Genomic DNA, 16,859 nt, shown 5'->3' on the forward strand with positions numbered 1-16,859 from the left:
ACCACAAGAGGAAGAGAGGGAGATGGCCGGCCACAACACCAAGGAGAAAGGGAGAGAAAACAATAGAGGTTGTATCTTGTGAAGGCACCTCACCCCTTCTTTTATATTCCTTGGCCTAGGCAAATTAGGAAATTTAATTACAATAAAATTTCCTTAATTTCCTTGACATGATTTATTTGAGAAAAATAAAATAAAATTTCCCAAATAAACTCTAATGGTCGGCCACATCAAGAGGAAGCAAATTGGACAAGTTTTAATCAACAATTAAAACTTTCCTTATTTGTTTCAGAAATTTTAAAAATAAAATTTCTCTTTAAAAATCTCTTCATGGTTAATAAAAGGAAATATCTATAATTTTAATTTTATTAACATGTGAATAATTTTAAAGAAAATAAAAACTCTCCAATCTACAAATAAGGAAAGAGATCTAATCTCTTTCTTTAATCTTTGTAAATCTTTTACAAGAGAGATATTTTAATTTTAATTCTCTTTAAAATATATCTTCCACATAATAATAAAATCTAAAATTAAATTTCTTTTTATTTAATTATGGCCGGCCCTACTAGCTTGGGTTCAAGCTAGGGCCGCCACCTTAACAAGCTTAGGCCGGCCCTAGCTTGGTTCCCAAGCTAGCTTGGCTGGCCCCCTTTAGGTGGGTATAGAAGGTGGGTATATGTGGGTATAGTACTCTATAAATAAGAGGCTACGATAGGGACCGAGAGGAGGAATTGATTTTGGTCTCCGATAAAATTAAGCATCCCATGTTCGCCCAACACACAACTTAATTTTATCAATGATAATTCATTCCACTAGAGAACTATCATTGAACTACCGCACCAATCCCAAATTACATTTTGGGCTCCTTCTTATTATGAGTGTGTTAGTCTCCGTGTTTAAGATATCGAATGTCCACTAATTAAGTGAGTTCGACAACTCATTTAATTAATATCTAAGTCCAAGAGTAGTACCACTCAACCTTATTATCATGTCGGACTAAGTCCACCTGCAGGGTTTAACATGACAATCTTTATGAGCTCCTCTTGAGGACATTATCAACCTAGTATCACTAGGACACAATTTTCTTCTATAATCAACAACACACACTATGAGTGATACCATTTCCCAATTTATCGGGTTTATTGATTCATCGAACTAAATCTCACCCATTGATAAATTAAAGAAATAAATATCAAACATATGTGCTTGTTATTATATTAGGATTAAGAGCACACACTTCCATAATAACTGAGGTCTTTGTTCCTTTATAAAGTCAGTATAAAAGGAACGACCTCAAATGGTCCTACTCAATACACTCTGAGTGTACTAGTGTAATTATATAGTCAAGATAAACTAATACCTAATTACACTACGACCTTCTAATGGTTTGTTCCTTTCCATTCTGGTCGTGAGCTACTGTTTATAATTTATAAGGTACTGATAACATCATCTTCTGTATGTGACACCACATACTATGTTATCTACAATATAAATTAAATGAACAACTACAAAACAAATGTAGATAATTAGACCAAATGTGATTCTTTATTCATAATGAATGTTTACAAAGCTTAGGCTTTCAGTATACACTCCAACATCCAGCACTGGCTGAGTCGATGAAGACTCATTTGACTCTTTTCCGCGGAGATCTCGATCCGAGTATGGCTCTGTCATGGATAGAGACTATGGAGCAGACTTTCTTCTATATGGCTTGCTCCGAGTGGGAGAAAGCAGAGCTGGCTGCTTACCATTTACGAGATGAAGCTAATGCCTGGTGGGTTACTCAGCGTTCTATTATTGGTGAGCGCAACGTCACATGGACCAGGTTCAGAGAGGCTTTTGAGAGCCGTTTCTTTCCACTGTCCTATCAGATGGCTCGCCGATAGGATTTTATGAGTCTGTGGCAGAATAATCGCTCAGTGACCGAGTATAATACTGAATTCCTCCGGTTGGCTCAGTTTTGTCCAGAGTTAGTTGCGGAGGACAGAACTCGCATGATGCAGTTTATACAGGGATTGGATGGTTATCTGCATGTACAGCTTGCCGGATTAGGGATTACATCTTACTCTGATGCATTGAATCGAGCTTTGATGATAGAGTTAGCTCGGCAGACAGCATATCCGGATAGGAAAAGAAAGCATACGGGTCAGACATCAGGGCAGGTCCAGCAGACACAGGCGACAGGACAGCATCAGAGTAGTCGCAGACGATCAGGTCAGAGTTCTTCTGGGGTTTCTCGTAGGCCTCAGAAGTCAGGACAGTCTTCCTCAGGACGTTTCCGGTCTCCTCGGCAGGATCGGAAACAGTCCACCAGCGATATACAGTGTTTCCGATGTGGTTCCAGAGACCACATCACTTCAGCCTGCACTCTGGAACAGTCAGTTTGCTTTTATTGCAAACTGCCTGGGCACCAGAGCCGAGATTGTCAGCTGAAGGCTCAGCACACGGCTTCCGGAGGGTCAGGTCAGAGGGGACAGTCTAGTCAGTCAGTGTCTCGACGAGGAGGGCGGAGATTCTCACCCTCACAGCGTCGGCGAGGCGCTCCTCGGCAGATTTAGCATGCTTGGGCAGAGTACTCGGTGCTTAGAGCACCCAGTTTTGTCCCAAGATCTTTTATCCGACTCGGCGTGCAGACTCGATCTCGGCCCACCTGATGTCCACCATCCTCTCGCTTCTCTAGCTCCTTATCCGCAGCAGCCGCTGGCAGCGTTACCTCCTCCTCCTCCGCCAGAGACTGGTCGTGTTCATGCGATTACCAGAGAGGATGCTCAGCGGGCCGACGGATCCGTTTTCCGCGGTACGATTTCCATTTATGCATTTACTGCTGATATTTTGATTGATACTGGTAGTTCGCACTCTTTTATATCCCGTACCTTTATGCGGGAGATTGGTAGATTACCTATTGTTAGACTACAGCGGTTGACCGTCTCCCTACCGTCCGGTGATACTTTAGACGTCACCCAAGAGGTCAGAGGTTGCCCCTTAGACTTTGGCAACATGATACTTACGGTAGATCTTCTAGTATTGGAGATGGTCGAGTTTGATGTCATACTTGGCATGGATTGGCTGTCAGTTTATCATGCTACCGTTGATTGCCAGACGAGGGTGGTCACCTTCCAGCCTCCGAACCAACCCTCGTGGAGTTTCACTGGCATCAGAGACGACGGTATCTCGATTATTTCGACGGCTGTCATGGTTTTCTATTATCGTTGATCAGTATTGAGGACAGCAGTAGTTCGCAGCTCTCCGACATTTCTGTAGTCCGAGAGTATCCAGATGTATTCCCTGAGGAGCTTCCTGGTTTGCCTCCCAGAAGGCCAGTGGAGTTCACTATTGAGCTGATTCCAGGAACCTCACCGACATCGAAAGCTCCGTATCGTATGGCACCGAAAGAGTTGAACAAGCTGAAGGTTCAACTCCAGGAGCTTTTAGACAAGGGATTCATTCGCCCTAGTGTTTCCCCATGGGGTTCTCCAGTTCTGTTTGTCAAGAAAAAGGACGGTACCATAAGGTTATGTATTGACTACAAGCAGCTGAATTCAGTAACTGTCAGAAATAAATATCCATTACCACGGATTGAGGATTTGTTTGATCAGCTCAGAGGTACATCAGTGTATTCTAAGATTGATCTGCGATCCGGATATCATCAGCTGAGAGTCAGAGACTCAGATATTCAGAAGACAGCGTTCCGTACCAGATACGGTCATTATGAGTTTTTGGTAATGCCATTTGGGCTTACCAATGCTCCAGCGGTGTTTATGGACTTGATGAACCACATTTTTCTTGAGTATCTGGATCAGTTTGTTATCGTTTTCATTGATGACATATTGGTCTACTCGCATTCCGAGGAGGAGCATGCACAGCATCTTCGTATAGTCTTGGAGATTCTTAGACGAAGTTCAGCAAGTGTGCATTCTGGTTATCCTCAGTTGGTTTTCTTGGACACGTGGTTTCTAGCAGAGGTATTTCAGTTGATCCTCAGAAGATCGAGGCTGTCACCAGTTGGGAGCAGCCGAAGTCAGTGCAGGAGATCCACAATTTTCTAGGACTAGCAGGATATTACCGACATTTTGTCGAGGGTTTTTCGCGTATTGTTATGCCGCTGACACGCCTTACCAGGAAGGGAGTGAAGTTTACGTGGACAGAGGATTGTGAGACCAGCTTTCAGGAGCTGAAGCGGAGATTAGTGTCGGCTCCAGTTTTGGTTTTATCTTCTGGAGAGGACGGATTTGTACTTTATAGGTGCTGTTCTGATGCAGCACGGCAGAGTAGTCTCTTATGCTTCTCGTCAGCTGAAGGAGCATGAGAAGAATTACCTAGTTCATGACCTGGAGTTAGCTGCCATCATCTTTGCTCTGAAGCTATGGCGACATCATTTATACGGTATCACATTTGAGATTCTCACTGATTATAAGAGTCTCAAATATATTTTCACTCAGAAGGAGCTTAATCTTCGACAGAGGAGATGGATGGAGTTCCTGAAGGACTACAATTGCACCATTAGCTACCACCCGGGGAAAGCTAATGTGGTTGTCGATGCGCTCAGCAGGAAGTCCAGAGGGACTTTAGCTTGCCACCGGATTTTGGTTACGGATTTGATTCAGAGTTTTTCTGAGTTAGACCTTGAGGAGCAGGGACCGACAGAGCAGGGTATTCTGGTTACCATGGTTGCTCAGTCGTCAATCAGGACGAGGATCCGAGAGGCACAGGCTGGTGATCAGCATTTGCAGTTCATTAGCAGTCAGATAGCTTCCGGGCAGCAGACCGAGTGCACACGAGACGAGGAGGGTGTTATATACTTCCGAGGCAGATTATACGTACCTCAGTCTCATCCGGTCTTACAGGAGTTACTTCAGGAGGCACACCGTTCTCGATTTGCGATCCATCCAGGCGAGACCCATATGTATCGAGACTTGAGGCGTTCCTACTGGTGGAACGGCATGAAGAAAGACATCGCGGATTTTGTAGCTAGATGTCTTGTGTGTCAGCAGGTGAAGGCTGAACACCAGAGACCTGCAGGATTACTTCAGCGGATTCCTATTCCTGAGTGGAAGTGGGATCACATTACCATGGACTTTGTGGTAGGATTGCCAAGGACACGACGAGGCCATGACGCGATTTGGGTAATCGTAGATCGATTAACCAAATCCGCGCACTTCTTAGCGATTCGGAGGACTGATTCCCTGGATCGATAGGCAGATCTGTATTGCCGAGAGATTATCAGACTACATGGTGTTCCATTGAGTATCATTTCGGATAGAGATCCACGGTTCACGTCTCGTTTCTGGCAGAGTCTGCAGCAGGCCTTGGGCACACAGCTCCGTTTCAGTACAGCTTTCCATCCACAGACAGATGGACAGTCAGAGCGGACCATTCAGACTTTAGAGGACCTGCTGAGGTCATGTGTTATGGATTTCGGAGGCAGTTGGGAGGACCATCTGCCGTTAGTAGAGTTTGCCTATAACAACAGCTTTCATTCGGCTATCCAGATGGCACCGTTTGAGGCGTTGTATGGTAGACCTTGTCGGACACCCGTCCTCTGGGATGAGGTTGGAGAGGCCCAGTTGTTGGGACCTCAGAGAGTTCAGCAGGATGCAGAGTTGGTCCGTACTATCAGACGGAGGATGTCAGAGGTGCAGGACCGCCAGAAGAGTTATGCTGATCGGAGACGCAGACCACTGGAGTTCTCTGTTGGCGACCATGTGTTTCTGCGAGTTTCACCCACGAAAGGGGTGAAGAGATTTGGCCTCAGAGGTAAGCTAGCTCCGCGGTACATTGGCCCTTTCGAGATCTTGGAGAGGATTGGAGCGGTAGCTTACCTATTGGCTCTACCACCGTCCCTGTCAGGCGTTCACGATGTATTCCACGTATCGATGCTGAGGAGATACGTGCCCGACCCGACGCATGTGCTGTCAGATATTCCAGTTCAGCCTGACATTACATATGAGGAGGTTCCGGTTCGGATTCTCGATCGGAAAGAGCGTCAGTTGCGGAACAAGACTATCCGGCTGGTTAAAGTCGGATGGCAGCATCATTCGGACGAGGAGGCTACGTGGGAGCTCGAGGATACTATCTGAGCTCGATATCCCCATCTTTTTACGTGAGGTATGTAATTCAGTTTACCGTTCAACATTTATACTTTCTGTCTGTTATTAGTACTTGTTGATGGTAGATAACGAAATTTGGGGACCAAATTTTTTATTAGTGGGGGAGAATGTAAAATATCAGAAATAGGCGAATATTAATAAGGGAATTTTCCGGAATTTTTGGAAATTTTTTGAGAATTTTTCGGAGCTCGTACGGACGAGTTAACGGGGATAAAAACGGGACCGGGAAAAACCTGTTTTGGCTACCCCAATTAAATGAGGAAAAGTTGAATTTTTCTTAATTCTTTTCCTTTATTTATTTTTTTCCTTTTTCCTGCATTTTCGTCGTTTCCTCATTTCTTCTCCCCGACGCCGATCGCGCGCCTTCTCCCCGTGCCCTAACCGGCCGCACGAGCGGTTCCTTCTCCCCGAGTGCACAAAAAACCCTCGGCCACTTCTCCTTCTTTCCCTTCCGAGCCGCACAATCACTGCATATTGCTGGCCAAGCTTCAACTCCTCTGTGACGTCGCTGCCGCCACTTGAGGCCGCACCTCTGTGAAGCCGCCGATCGCCTCCTAGTCGTCTCCACCATCGCCGCCCCATCCGGCTGATTTCCGTGCCCTAGTTGTGGGTTCACAGCCGTCGGCGCCGCACGGAGCAGCATCGACGATGAGTTTCTTCTCTGTTGTGCTCGTGCCCTAGCTAGCCGCCGGCGCCTCTTTCCTTCCGAGCAGTGCAGATTTGACCTAGGGCTCGAGTTCGGTGGCACATCTCTCCCCTTTTCTCGATTCAGTCACGTAAGTTTACTGTGATAGTGCTGATTTAGGGTTACCGATGGCCGGATTGGAGGTACGTTTTCCTCTTATATTTGGATTTAGTAGTAGGGTGTTATCCTTGCTAAATCTGCCAACCAAACTGAGTTGTGCAGGGATCTCGTCACTTCCGGCCAGATCCGAGGAAAAACTGTAGCTTGCTGCTGGAATCAACACTGTCCCACTGTTTTAGTTCTGTTCCGACAGTGAGGAAGAATTTTCGGAGCTGCCAAATCTGATTGGTATCGCAGCGTGTACCTCCGACCACGATCTGCGGTGAAATCCCTCAATCTGGGTGAGTTTTGGATTGAAGTAAGAGCATTGTTATTAGAATAAATATAGATTACATGGTTAGGTATCAAGTTCATGTATTAATCTGACACAATTTGATTGTAGATAATTGGAGATACCTAATCCATTGTAGTTGTGAAAAGGGTTAGGGTTAATGAGTTTAACTCTAATTGATTAATGAAATTATGATTTGGTTTAGTTAATGAAGGCATGATAGAATTAACTAAATTAAATATTGTGACACAAGATTTTGACACGAGACGAGTATCTCAGAGTCGAATTGGACATTTCTTATCGGAGGCGGGTACTTTTGACTTATTGTCTTTGATATGCTTAGTAATTAAATTAACAAGATGTATTAATTGTGTTTCTTACTTGTTTCGGTTAATCACTGCCCAATACATGCTACCTGTTGATTGATTGTTTGTTTACATCTTGTATGGATATGTACCTGATTCCACATGCTCATGGGTAGTGATATAACCATTTTTACCATGTCAGGACCTAGGTTTGTTACCTTATATGATCAGATACCTTGATATGATTCATTCGCTTTGGTGCACATTATGATATGTCCAGAGGTTGGTTTAGTATATTACCATGTTTAGTGACATGCACCATTCGCATGATTGCATGCTGAGTGATTGATTGCTCCTTTATTGTCGAGCACTTTGCCAGTTTTCATCACTGTTCGGTGCTCCGTTGTGACGCTCATGGGTAGCGTGACACAGCGTGGTAGCACGTCAGTTTGACTCTTCCGGTGCTCCGTTGATCCGCTCATGGGTAGTGTGACGCAGCGTGTAGCACGTTAGAGATTCCTCTCCGTCATAGTGTACCGGGAGATGAGAGCATTGCGCTCCCCCATTTATGATTTGGGGTAGGAGTATGTATGTACTCCGACAGCATCCCGTCCACTCGATCACTCATCAGGAGTAGTGTTGCAGAGTGCACGGTTGTCACAGCCCTACCCACTCGGTCCCACTTCTGTTGTGAGTTGGCTGACTGGCGTCAGGGGTGACCATGACATTAGCATCATATGCATGATGCATTTATTGTTTGTGTTTGTGTTTGTTGCACTTATATGCTGCACATTCGCATGATTGCATGCTGAGTGATTGATTGCTCATTTATTGTCGAGCACTTTGCCAGTTTTCATCACTGTTCGGTGCTCCGTTGTGACGCTCATGGGTAGCGTGACACAGCGTGGTAGCACGTCAGTTTGACTCTTCCGGTGCTCCGTTGATCCGCTCATGGGTAGTGTGACGCAGCGTGTAGCACGTTAGAGATTCCTCTCCGTCATAGTGTACCGGGAGATGAGAGCATTGCGCTCCCCCATTTATGATTTGGGGTAGGAGTATGTATGTACTCCGACAGCATCCCGTCCCCTCGATCACTCATCAGGAGTAGTGTTGCAGAGTGCACAGTTGTCACAGCCCTACCCACTCGGTCCCATTTCTGTTGTGAGTTGGCTGATTGGCGTCAGGGGTGACCATGACATTGGCATCATATGCATGATGCATTTATTGTTTGTGTTTGTGTTTGTTGCACTTATATGCTGCACATTGCTTGGATACCTTGATTGACATGCATACAGGTCTTCTATACCTTTCGGACTGTTTGTCCTTTTACCGGGTCCTGGTTAGTGCAGATTCTCTCCTGTTCTCTTCGATTTGCATCTATCTTTATTATTGTCAGGAGACTGTACGCATGATTAGTGCTAAGTGTTATTTCTTTACTTTGCATATCAACTGTACCTGCTGAGTGTTGGACTCACCCCGCCTCCATTGTTGTTATTTTCAGGTTGATGCTGTCAGGAGGGAGTTCCAGTCGCTAGTCCCCACAGCACGTAGTGCTAGTCCTCTGCTGGTTTTGAGTTGTTATTTTATTTTAGCTTTTCTCTATCAGACTTTGTTTTAGTCTTGTTTTGGATTTTTCATATGGATATTGTATGGAATCCTTCCGTTTGACGGACCTTTGGTATGATTTGGATTTTATTCTACTATATGCCTGCCTGGACGGCAGAAGAGGTGAGTTCGTCGGATTTGAGTTTTACGAGTTGTACTATATGCCAATGCCGAGGACCCCTTCCCTGGCTCGGTACTGACGTAATCTGTGTTGCAGGTCCGAGCGGAGTCCATAGGAGGTCAGCGGGAGCACCACATCCTCAGCTTTCCATCTCATCGACTTTTTGACAAGATCAACCACATTTTAAAATGCTCCTATATCCATGACATTAATTTAAAAGTGGTTTGAAACTGTTGATATATTGTAAAAATTGTTATTAAACCTTATTGGCTCTAGAGCAGTTTGAACCGCTCCTATATTTCTAGCTTTAACAACGTTTTGACGTGCTCCTAGACCCATGACATTTAGAAGTAGTTTAAACCGCTCCTAAATTTCTAGCATCAATAGTGCTTGAAAATCGGTCTTATATTCATGGTGTGTAGGAGCGGTTTAAAATTGTTCTTACACCTAAAGGGGTTTAGAGTGGTTTAAACCACTTTTGGATTTATACCTATAGAAGAGGTTTGAAATTGTTATTATATGGATAACGTGTAAGATTGGTTTCAAACTGTACCTAAATAGAATAATAGGAGCAGTTTTTCAACTTATACCAACAGTTACAAAAATCACTACTATAAGATATAGGGACGACAACAAGAGGAGTGGTTTTGCAATCGTTGGTAAAAGTGTAAGAGCGCTTAAAAACTTTTTTTAAAAGTGAAAAAAACTCCTATGCGGATGTTTTTTTTGTAGTGTGAAGGAGATTGAGTAGTGAACCTTTAATGTCTTGGATTAGCAATCTCCTGATTGCAAACCAAGTAATTGTCGGTGCCTCTTTCTCTTTTTAATTAGTTTGTTAATTTCTTTTATGCAAGTGTTAGTTTTAATCAAGATGTAAAGATCGAGAAAGGTATTCATTTTTTGTGTAGGGAAATTTACCCCATTTTGCCAGCCTGCAAAGAACCTACAAGTGGTATCAGAGCAAGGACGCTTCCAAAGGACTAACCGTTGATCGAATCACAAGAGATGGTTGGGCCAAGCATCTACCCACCTAAGTTCGAGGGAGAGTTCACTATTTGGAAAAGAAAGATGGAGGTATTCTTCAAAACGGACTTTGAGTTATTACTAATATTGAAATATGATTTTGTAGCACTAAAGGACAAAGAATAATGTCAATGGACCAAGAATGAGCAAGCAGACTTCGTAGCAAATGGATGAACTGAATTCCATCTACTGAGTGTGCTACCTCCTCAAGAAGTCAATAGAATCGGGGCCTACGAATCAGCAAAGGAACTTTGGGAGAAGTTCTTGGAGCTACACGAAGGTATGCCCCAAGCTAAACTCATGAGACGGGACTTGCTCCGGAACTAGATCTGCAACCTCCAATTGGAAGAAGGAGATACTGTCGTACACCTCCACTCAAGAATCAAAAATCTTATCATCGGACTTACAAATCTCAAAGAAAATGTAACCAATTGAGATTCACTAAGGTACGCACTTAACACATTTCCTAGGATTCCGGAATGGTCAACCCTAGTAGATGCGTATTTCATCTTTAAGGACTTAGAGGTAAGTGATTTAGAGGAGTTATTTTCAATATTTGAGATTCATGAATCTAGAAATGCAGGTCTAAGAATGAAGACAACGCAGAACATTGCCCTTAAAGCAAAAACTGACAAACAAGAGTCTGAAACATCCCTTGACGATGACGAAATGACATTCATGGTAAAGAAATTTAAAAAGTTATTTAAAACTAATAAGTTTAATCAAGTGCAGGGTAAAAGAAGGAAAATAAGAATAAGATGCTACCACTGCAATGAAGAAGGACATGTGAAAGACAACTATCCAAAACTAAAGAACAAGGACAAGGACACAAGAAAAGACAAGAGACCAACCCAAAAAGGCACAAGAACCTAAAGGAGACTTGGGATGGAACTTCATCAGAATCAGAAATCGAAGCCTACGCCAGACTTGCATTGATGGCAAGTCACCAAGAAGAAGGAGATGAAGCAAACTCTTCTGCAATGAGCAACAAGAGTATCGATGAAGGGGGAGTAACGTCAGAAGTGAGCATCTCAACAGGGGGAGTCTCAGATGATGAGATCAACAAGGTAATTCAGGTACAATCTCTACTGCTTGATAAGTTATTTAAATTTATGAAAATCCCATCTAAAACTTCCTGTAAATTAGAAATTGAGAATAAAAAATTATTAACAGAAAATAATGATTTAAAAGGAACCCTAGCAACATCTTGTCGATTAGAAGATTTCGACAAACTAAAGACAGAAAATGAAAATTTAAAAGAACAAATTCAAAACTTGAAAAATTCTATAGGTACAAATATTACTCTTTCCAATTTTAGACTCAATTGACACCTTAGATATCAGAAGGGTAAAATTAGAAAATTGTCATGTAAATATGTTCCTAGTAAATTTTTTATCAATCCGGTAGGTAGGAACTTATATTGGTTCCAAAATTTTACTTAAATTAAATGCATCCCTTACTTTTAAATTGAATTAAAGTTTTTTACTGTCAAATATTGTCAAGTAAATGGCTTTGCATGATTTCTATTAGAAATTAATTAAAGTTAATTTTTCAGAGAAAGAGAATTTCATCACTTATTTGTAGGAAAAATTTTAAAATTTTCTAACTGTTAAATTATTTTTAATGAATTTTTAACAAAATTTACATTTTCCTATTTAAAAATAATTTTCAAAGTATTTTTTGTAAACTTTATTTTTTTGTGAACTCTTATCATGTTACCCATCAAAATCTTAAATTTTTTTGACTGTTGTATTATTTTTCTATGATTTTTTCTTCAAAAATTATATTTTAAATATTAAAATTTATTTTCATTCAATTTTTAAAAAATAATATTTCTGTAAAAAATACTTGTTCTATTACATTTCAGAAATTTTTTTACAATTTCATGAGCTTGGAAAATATTTTTAAACATTTTTTTTAAAAAACAACCTTTTTAGGAAAATAATTTATTACTGATTAAATCAATTTCATAATTTCATGAAAAAATTTTCACAGCTTTGGATATTTTTACTTCACTGTTGTGCATATTTTCAATTTTTTTTTAAATTAAACATAATTCTAATATTTCTTTTAAAAATTGTTTATAAAATATAAACATCCAGATTTTTAAAATTTTAACTTGATGATTTTTCTGGATAATAGTCATTATATTCTTATCTCTTAGACTTTGTTTTAAATGTATTTCCAAGTCATTTTAAGCTTGGCCCTATTTTTAATGTGATCAAGGGGGGGGGGGGGGGGGTTAGGGGTTAAGTCTAGGGGGGAGAGTACATTTTTTTTGAAAATCATGTACTTGTTATTTTTACTATTAATTGGTTTTGATTTACCCTAACTTAACTTGGGATTGCTCACATCAAAATGGGAGAGATTGTAAGTACCCCGTGGTAGTTTTGATGTGATCAATCATGTCAAGTTAGGTCCTATTATGTTTTGATGTCTTGTGTCTGAGTGTGCAAGAACTTAGAAGCACAGGAGGACAAGTGAATGGCGCAGGTAGTGAGAAGGATGGCACGAGAGAGAGTCGATGAGCTCGGTGCACCCGAGGGATGAGGCGCTGTGGAAGAGTACTCTGGTGGACCGGAAGGAAGCGCACGGTGGTTTCGAGGGATGAGAAGCCAAAGTGGAAGGTTGCTTGAGAAGGCCGGTGTAAGATCCCACGAGCCAGGTTAAAAACAAAATAATAAATGTTAATTAAGGAGTTAACTTATAAATTTTCTAGGAATATTTAGACATTTTTTGGGATTTAAAACGAATTCGTATGGCATGTTTTAAGGGAATGGTCGATTGGGCTAAAAGAAAGAGGAATTAACTTAGGGTTTGATTTAATAATTCTAAGTATAAATAATTGGGAACCTAGGTTATTTCCTCACTGATCTCATTTTCCCGAGCCCCTCTCCCTCGTGATTCTCCCCCATCACACGACTGCCAACCAGCGCTGCTCCGATCTGCAGACCACCGGTCTCTGCCCTCCCTCTTCTAGCCACGGACACCAGGCACTCATCGGAAGCCCTCATTTTGTGCCCGTGCCCTAGCCGTAGTCACTCACTCTTGCAAGCCCCGATCGTAGATGCCAAATGCCGCCGATCATCAACAAGTCAAACTTTCCCTTCCTTTTGATCTGACCAGCCGATCGCTTTCTTCCTACGCCTCGACAGTAGCACCAAAGAGGGAAAGGAAAGTAGATGTTCTCTAGTAGGTATGGATGTTGGTTTTCCTTAGTCAGGCTAGTAGGGAACTTCGATTTCTCTCCTAGTTTCGGCGCAAGGGATCTTGTTTATTTTCTACTCTAGATTTGAGCGATGGTTTTGGTACTTTGGTGATCTCTTGGCCTCTTAGTATTGGTTTTGATTAATTGAATGAAATGGGGAGTGGGTTAATTGGTTTTGCTTCTTCATGATTTTTCCTCGGGAAGGATTTCCGAATGTTAACCAGTTTAGATTTGATGGAATATGGGTTTCTCTATAGCTGGTTGTGATGTGGTGGGCAGACAAAGAAGGTTGTAATGAGATTTCAATATGGTTTATGCTCTTGAGATGATTTCAATTTTCTTTGGGTTTCTTTGGGAAGATTTCCACTGGTGGTGTTCTAAATTTGATTTGTGTCCATGCTTGGTTATGATTTTGGTTTGTTTCCTTTCCGGTTGGGATGGATATCTGTCGATGAAGTTTTGGATTTGATTCCTGGTTGGTGTCTCTGCCTTTAGTGATTCTGGTTTCTCTTGGGATAGACTTAGATGGTGCGAATTTTGGTTGAGGTGTCACGGGTTGTGCTGAATTCTTGCTCTTGGTGTTGGTATGGGATTTTAGGCCCAGAAATGATGGGGAAAATTAATTCAGTTTTGGGTGTTGGTTCTCTAAAGTGACTTCAGAATTTCTGAACAAAGTAGAAATAGAGTTTTGGTTCATTGAGAATGTGACCTTGAGATGACAAGAGATCCTTCTGTTTTTGGATAGTTTTGTTACATAGGAAAGTGGTGTTGTTTAAGTAGTTATTCTATCATTACTTTCTTTTGGGTCCCTAGATTGTATTAATCTTGCACAGAATTGCCCAATAGATTATGCATGAAAAGTATTTATTCTTCCATTACTTCCTTATGATCCTTTGATCCGCATCTGTTTTGAATATAATTTCCGCTAGATCATGTATAAATGACATTATAATAACCATGCCTATTTACATGTGTGCAATATTACATTTTATTTGTGGTTTTCTTTTATTCTTCCTCGTATTGTATACGGAATGAAAATGGGCATGTGTGGTGCCAATGCGGGATGGGTGCCCTGGGATGAGCTCCAGGGAGGACCTTTCCAAACATGAATGATGATGCAAAGAATGTTAGCTTCGGCTATATGATTATAAGTTCTACTAAGAGGTACCTCTAAAGTTTATGATTACAGACTGAATAAATGTGCTCTAAAGATGGTTGCCACACTTGCATCATGTTTATCCCTTGCTAAGTTATGCATAGTTCTTTTCCTTGTTTTCTTAAGGTGTAAGAAAGTTTAAGCTTCATGTTCCCTAGTTTCATTCTTACCTTACCATCTATTTCTTATACCGATGTAAATGGTACAGGTGAGAGTAATGCCACCAAGGATATGATTGAGGATGTGGAGGAGGAATAGCTGAGGAGATGAGATGAAAGCATAGCACACTGTCTGGGGATCCCGAGAACATGTTATGATATTGTCCTCTGATTTGTTATATAGATAAGGATTTGAGTTCTATTTGTTGGTTTATTATATTTTTGGTAGAAGTTCATCAACTTCAATTTATTATGGTTGCTATGTGTTGAGGTTCATGTGTCATGCATCTTCACTTTGTTTTTCCATATCAAAAGTCTTAGGGTATGCTATTTGATGAGTCTTCCATTTGAGATAAGCATGTATTGAATATCTTGACATTGTTGGTCCCTTTGGTGATCGACTAGAGGGGGGGGGGGGGGGGGGGGCGGGGGGGGGATGAATGACCCTGCAAAGAAAAATGAACCTTCCTCACGCTCTATAGCTTAATAATAATCAACAATAGCATAAAAGAAATAAGAGACTTAAATAAAGAACGGAAGAGGCACAAACAATTTACTTGGTTACAATTGAGGAGGTTGTTAATCCAAGGAAGTTAAACGCTCACTAAACTCTCCTTCAGGCGGAGAAGTCTCTTTACATCAATTAAAGCATTAGATTACAAAACATAACTGAATAGGAATCAATCACAAGTGTTGTTCTAACCTTCTGGGATGAGGACTATATTTATAGCCCTAGTCGGGGGCACCTAGAAGGGTTCCAAGCGCCTCTAGGGGAATAAAATTTTATACTCATCGCAATGCCACGCGCCACATCGAGTTTGACTAAATTTTCTAGTCTGGGGCACAGAAGGGTTCCAGGCACCCGGAGTCCAGGTGTCTGGACCAAGTTTGGGGGCCCCAAACAGGTCTAGGCACCCTGGACTTGGTCGGGGCGCCCCAGACTGACAAATCAACATTTTGTTGATTTTTGAACCCGGTCTTCCGCTCCATTTCTGCTCGCATTGGTCTGGGTCTTCTGCTCTGACTCTGCTCACTTAGATGATCTCGGCCATCCGGAATAGGACTCACCCGAACCCAACTTCTGGCCTTCGAGCAATCTTTTGCTCCGGCTTCTTGTGTAACGACCTGCCTTCTACTGGCTAGGTTGTAAGGCCGGACCGTCACATTATGCTGTGCTAAGCTATCTCCATGACCATCACTAAGTCTAGGTGCGGAAAACTGTACCAATTTAAAACTTTGCTAAACTAATACCATTTCTTTATTCTACATGTGCTAAGGGATGCAATCTAAGGTATACATGGCATATCCTGCATCCCCTATGGTCAAGGAGCTGAACTACAAGGTCTCTTGGTCGAAACCCAACTTCCCAATCGATCCAGATTGAACTCAATCGATTGCAAGCTGTTGAATCGATCCGTGGATCGATTTCGATGGCTACTGTGCTCGGGTTAATATCCTGGATCGATCGGCTGATCGATCCAGACTGGCCAATCGATCCATTGATCGATTCCAGAGCTCTCTGTTTGCGGGAGCGATTTCCCCCGATCGATCGAACGATCGATCCCCAAACTCCCTGTTCACAACAGAATGTGACTGGATCGATCAGCTGATCGATCCAGGAGCTTACTGTTTGCGACAGAATGCGACTGGATCGATCGGCTGATCGATCCAGAGGCTTACTGTTTGCGGAACCAGGCTCCCAATCGATCCACTGATCGATTGAGGGCCCCCAATCGATCCACTAATCGATTTGGGTTTCTGATTTCGCAACAAACTCTGATTTCAGCACTGTTTCGTGCCAAACTCACATACACAAGTTCTAAAATAACTGGAAAACATTCTAATAGTAAACAACTAACATTCTAAACATGGTTGCTAACAAGCTAAGCAGATTTTCTATAGTTTCATGCATTTAGATAACTAAATAGGCAAAGGGTAACATAATAAGAAGCACTAAGTTCTTGAATATTCTAGTTCTTCCAAGGTCTTTATTCCAGGTTCCACCCACATACATCTTCATTACATTGACCTCCAGCCTCCACTAGTCCATCTTTCCTTAACCTTTATCTGCAGTATAAGGAAAAAAATATCTGTAAGCTTGAG

The 16,859-nt window shown here is 41.9% G+C and overlaps 1 long non-coding RNA gene across 1 annotated transcript; it reads left to right on the forward strand.

The window, feature by feature from the left end:
• The first annotated feature begins 13,064 nt into the window (after positions 1 to 13,064).
• LOC122022360 lies at positions 13,065 to 15,026 on the forward strand. Its single transcript, XR_006122962.1, has 2 exons — positions 13,065 to 13,430; positions 14,807 to 15,026. It is a non-coding gene; the product is annotated as an uncharacterized LOC122022360 (long non-coding RNA).
• Positions 15,027 to 16,859: the final 1,833 nt, after the last annotated feature.

Source organism: Zingiber officinale, chromosome 9B, assembly GCF_018446385.1.
Source record: "Zingiber officinale cultivar Zhangliang chromosome 9B, Zo_v1.1, whole genome shotgun sequence".
NCBI classification, from domain to species: domain Eukaryota; kingdom Viridiplantae; phylum Streptophyta; class Magnoliopsida; order Zingiberales; family Zingiberaceae; genus Zingiber; species Zingiber officinale.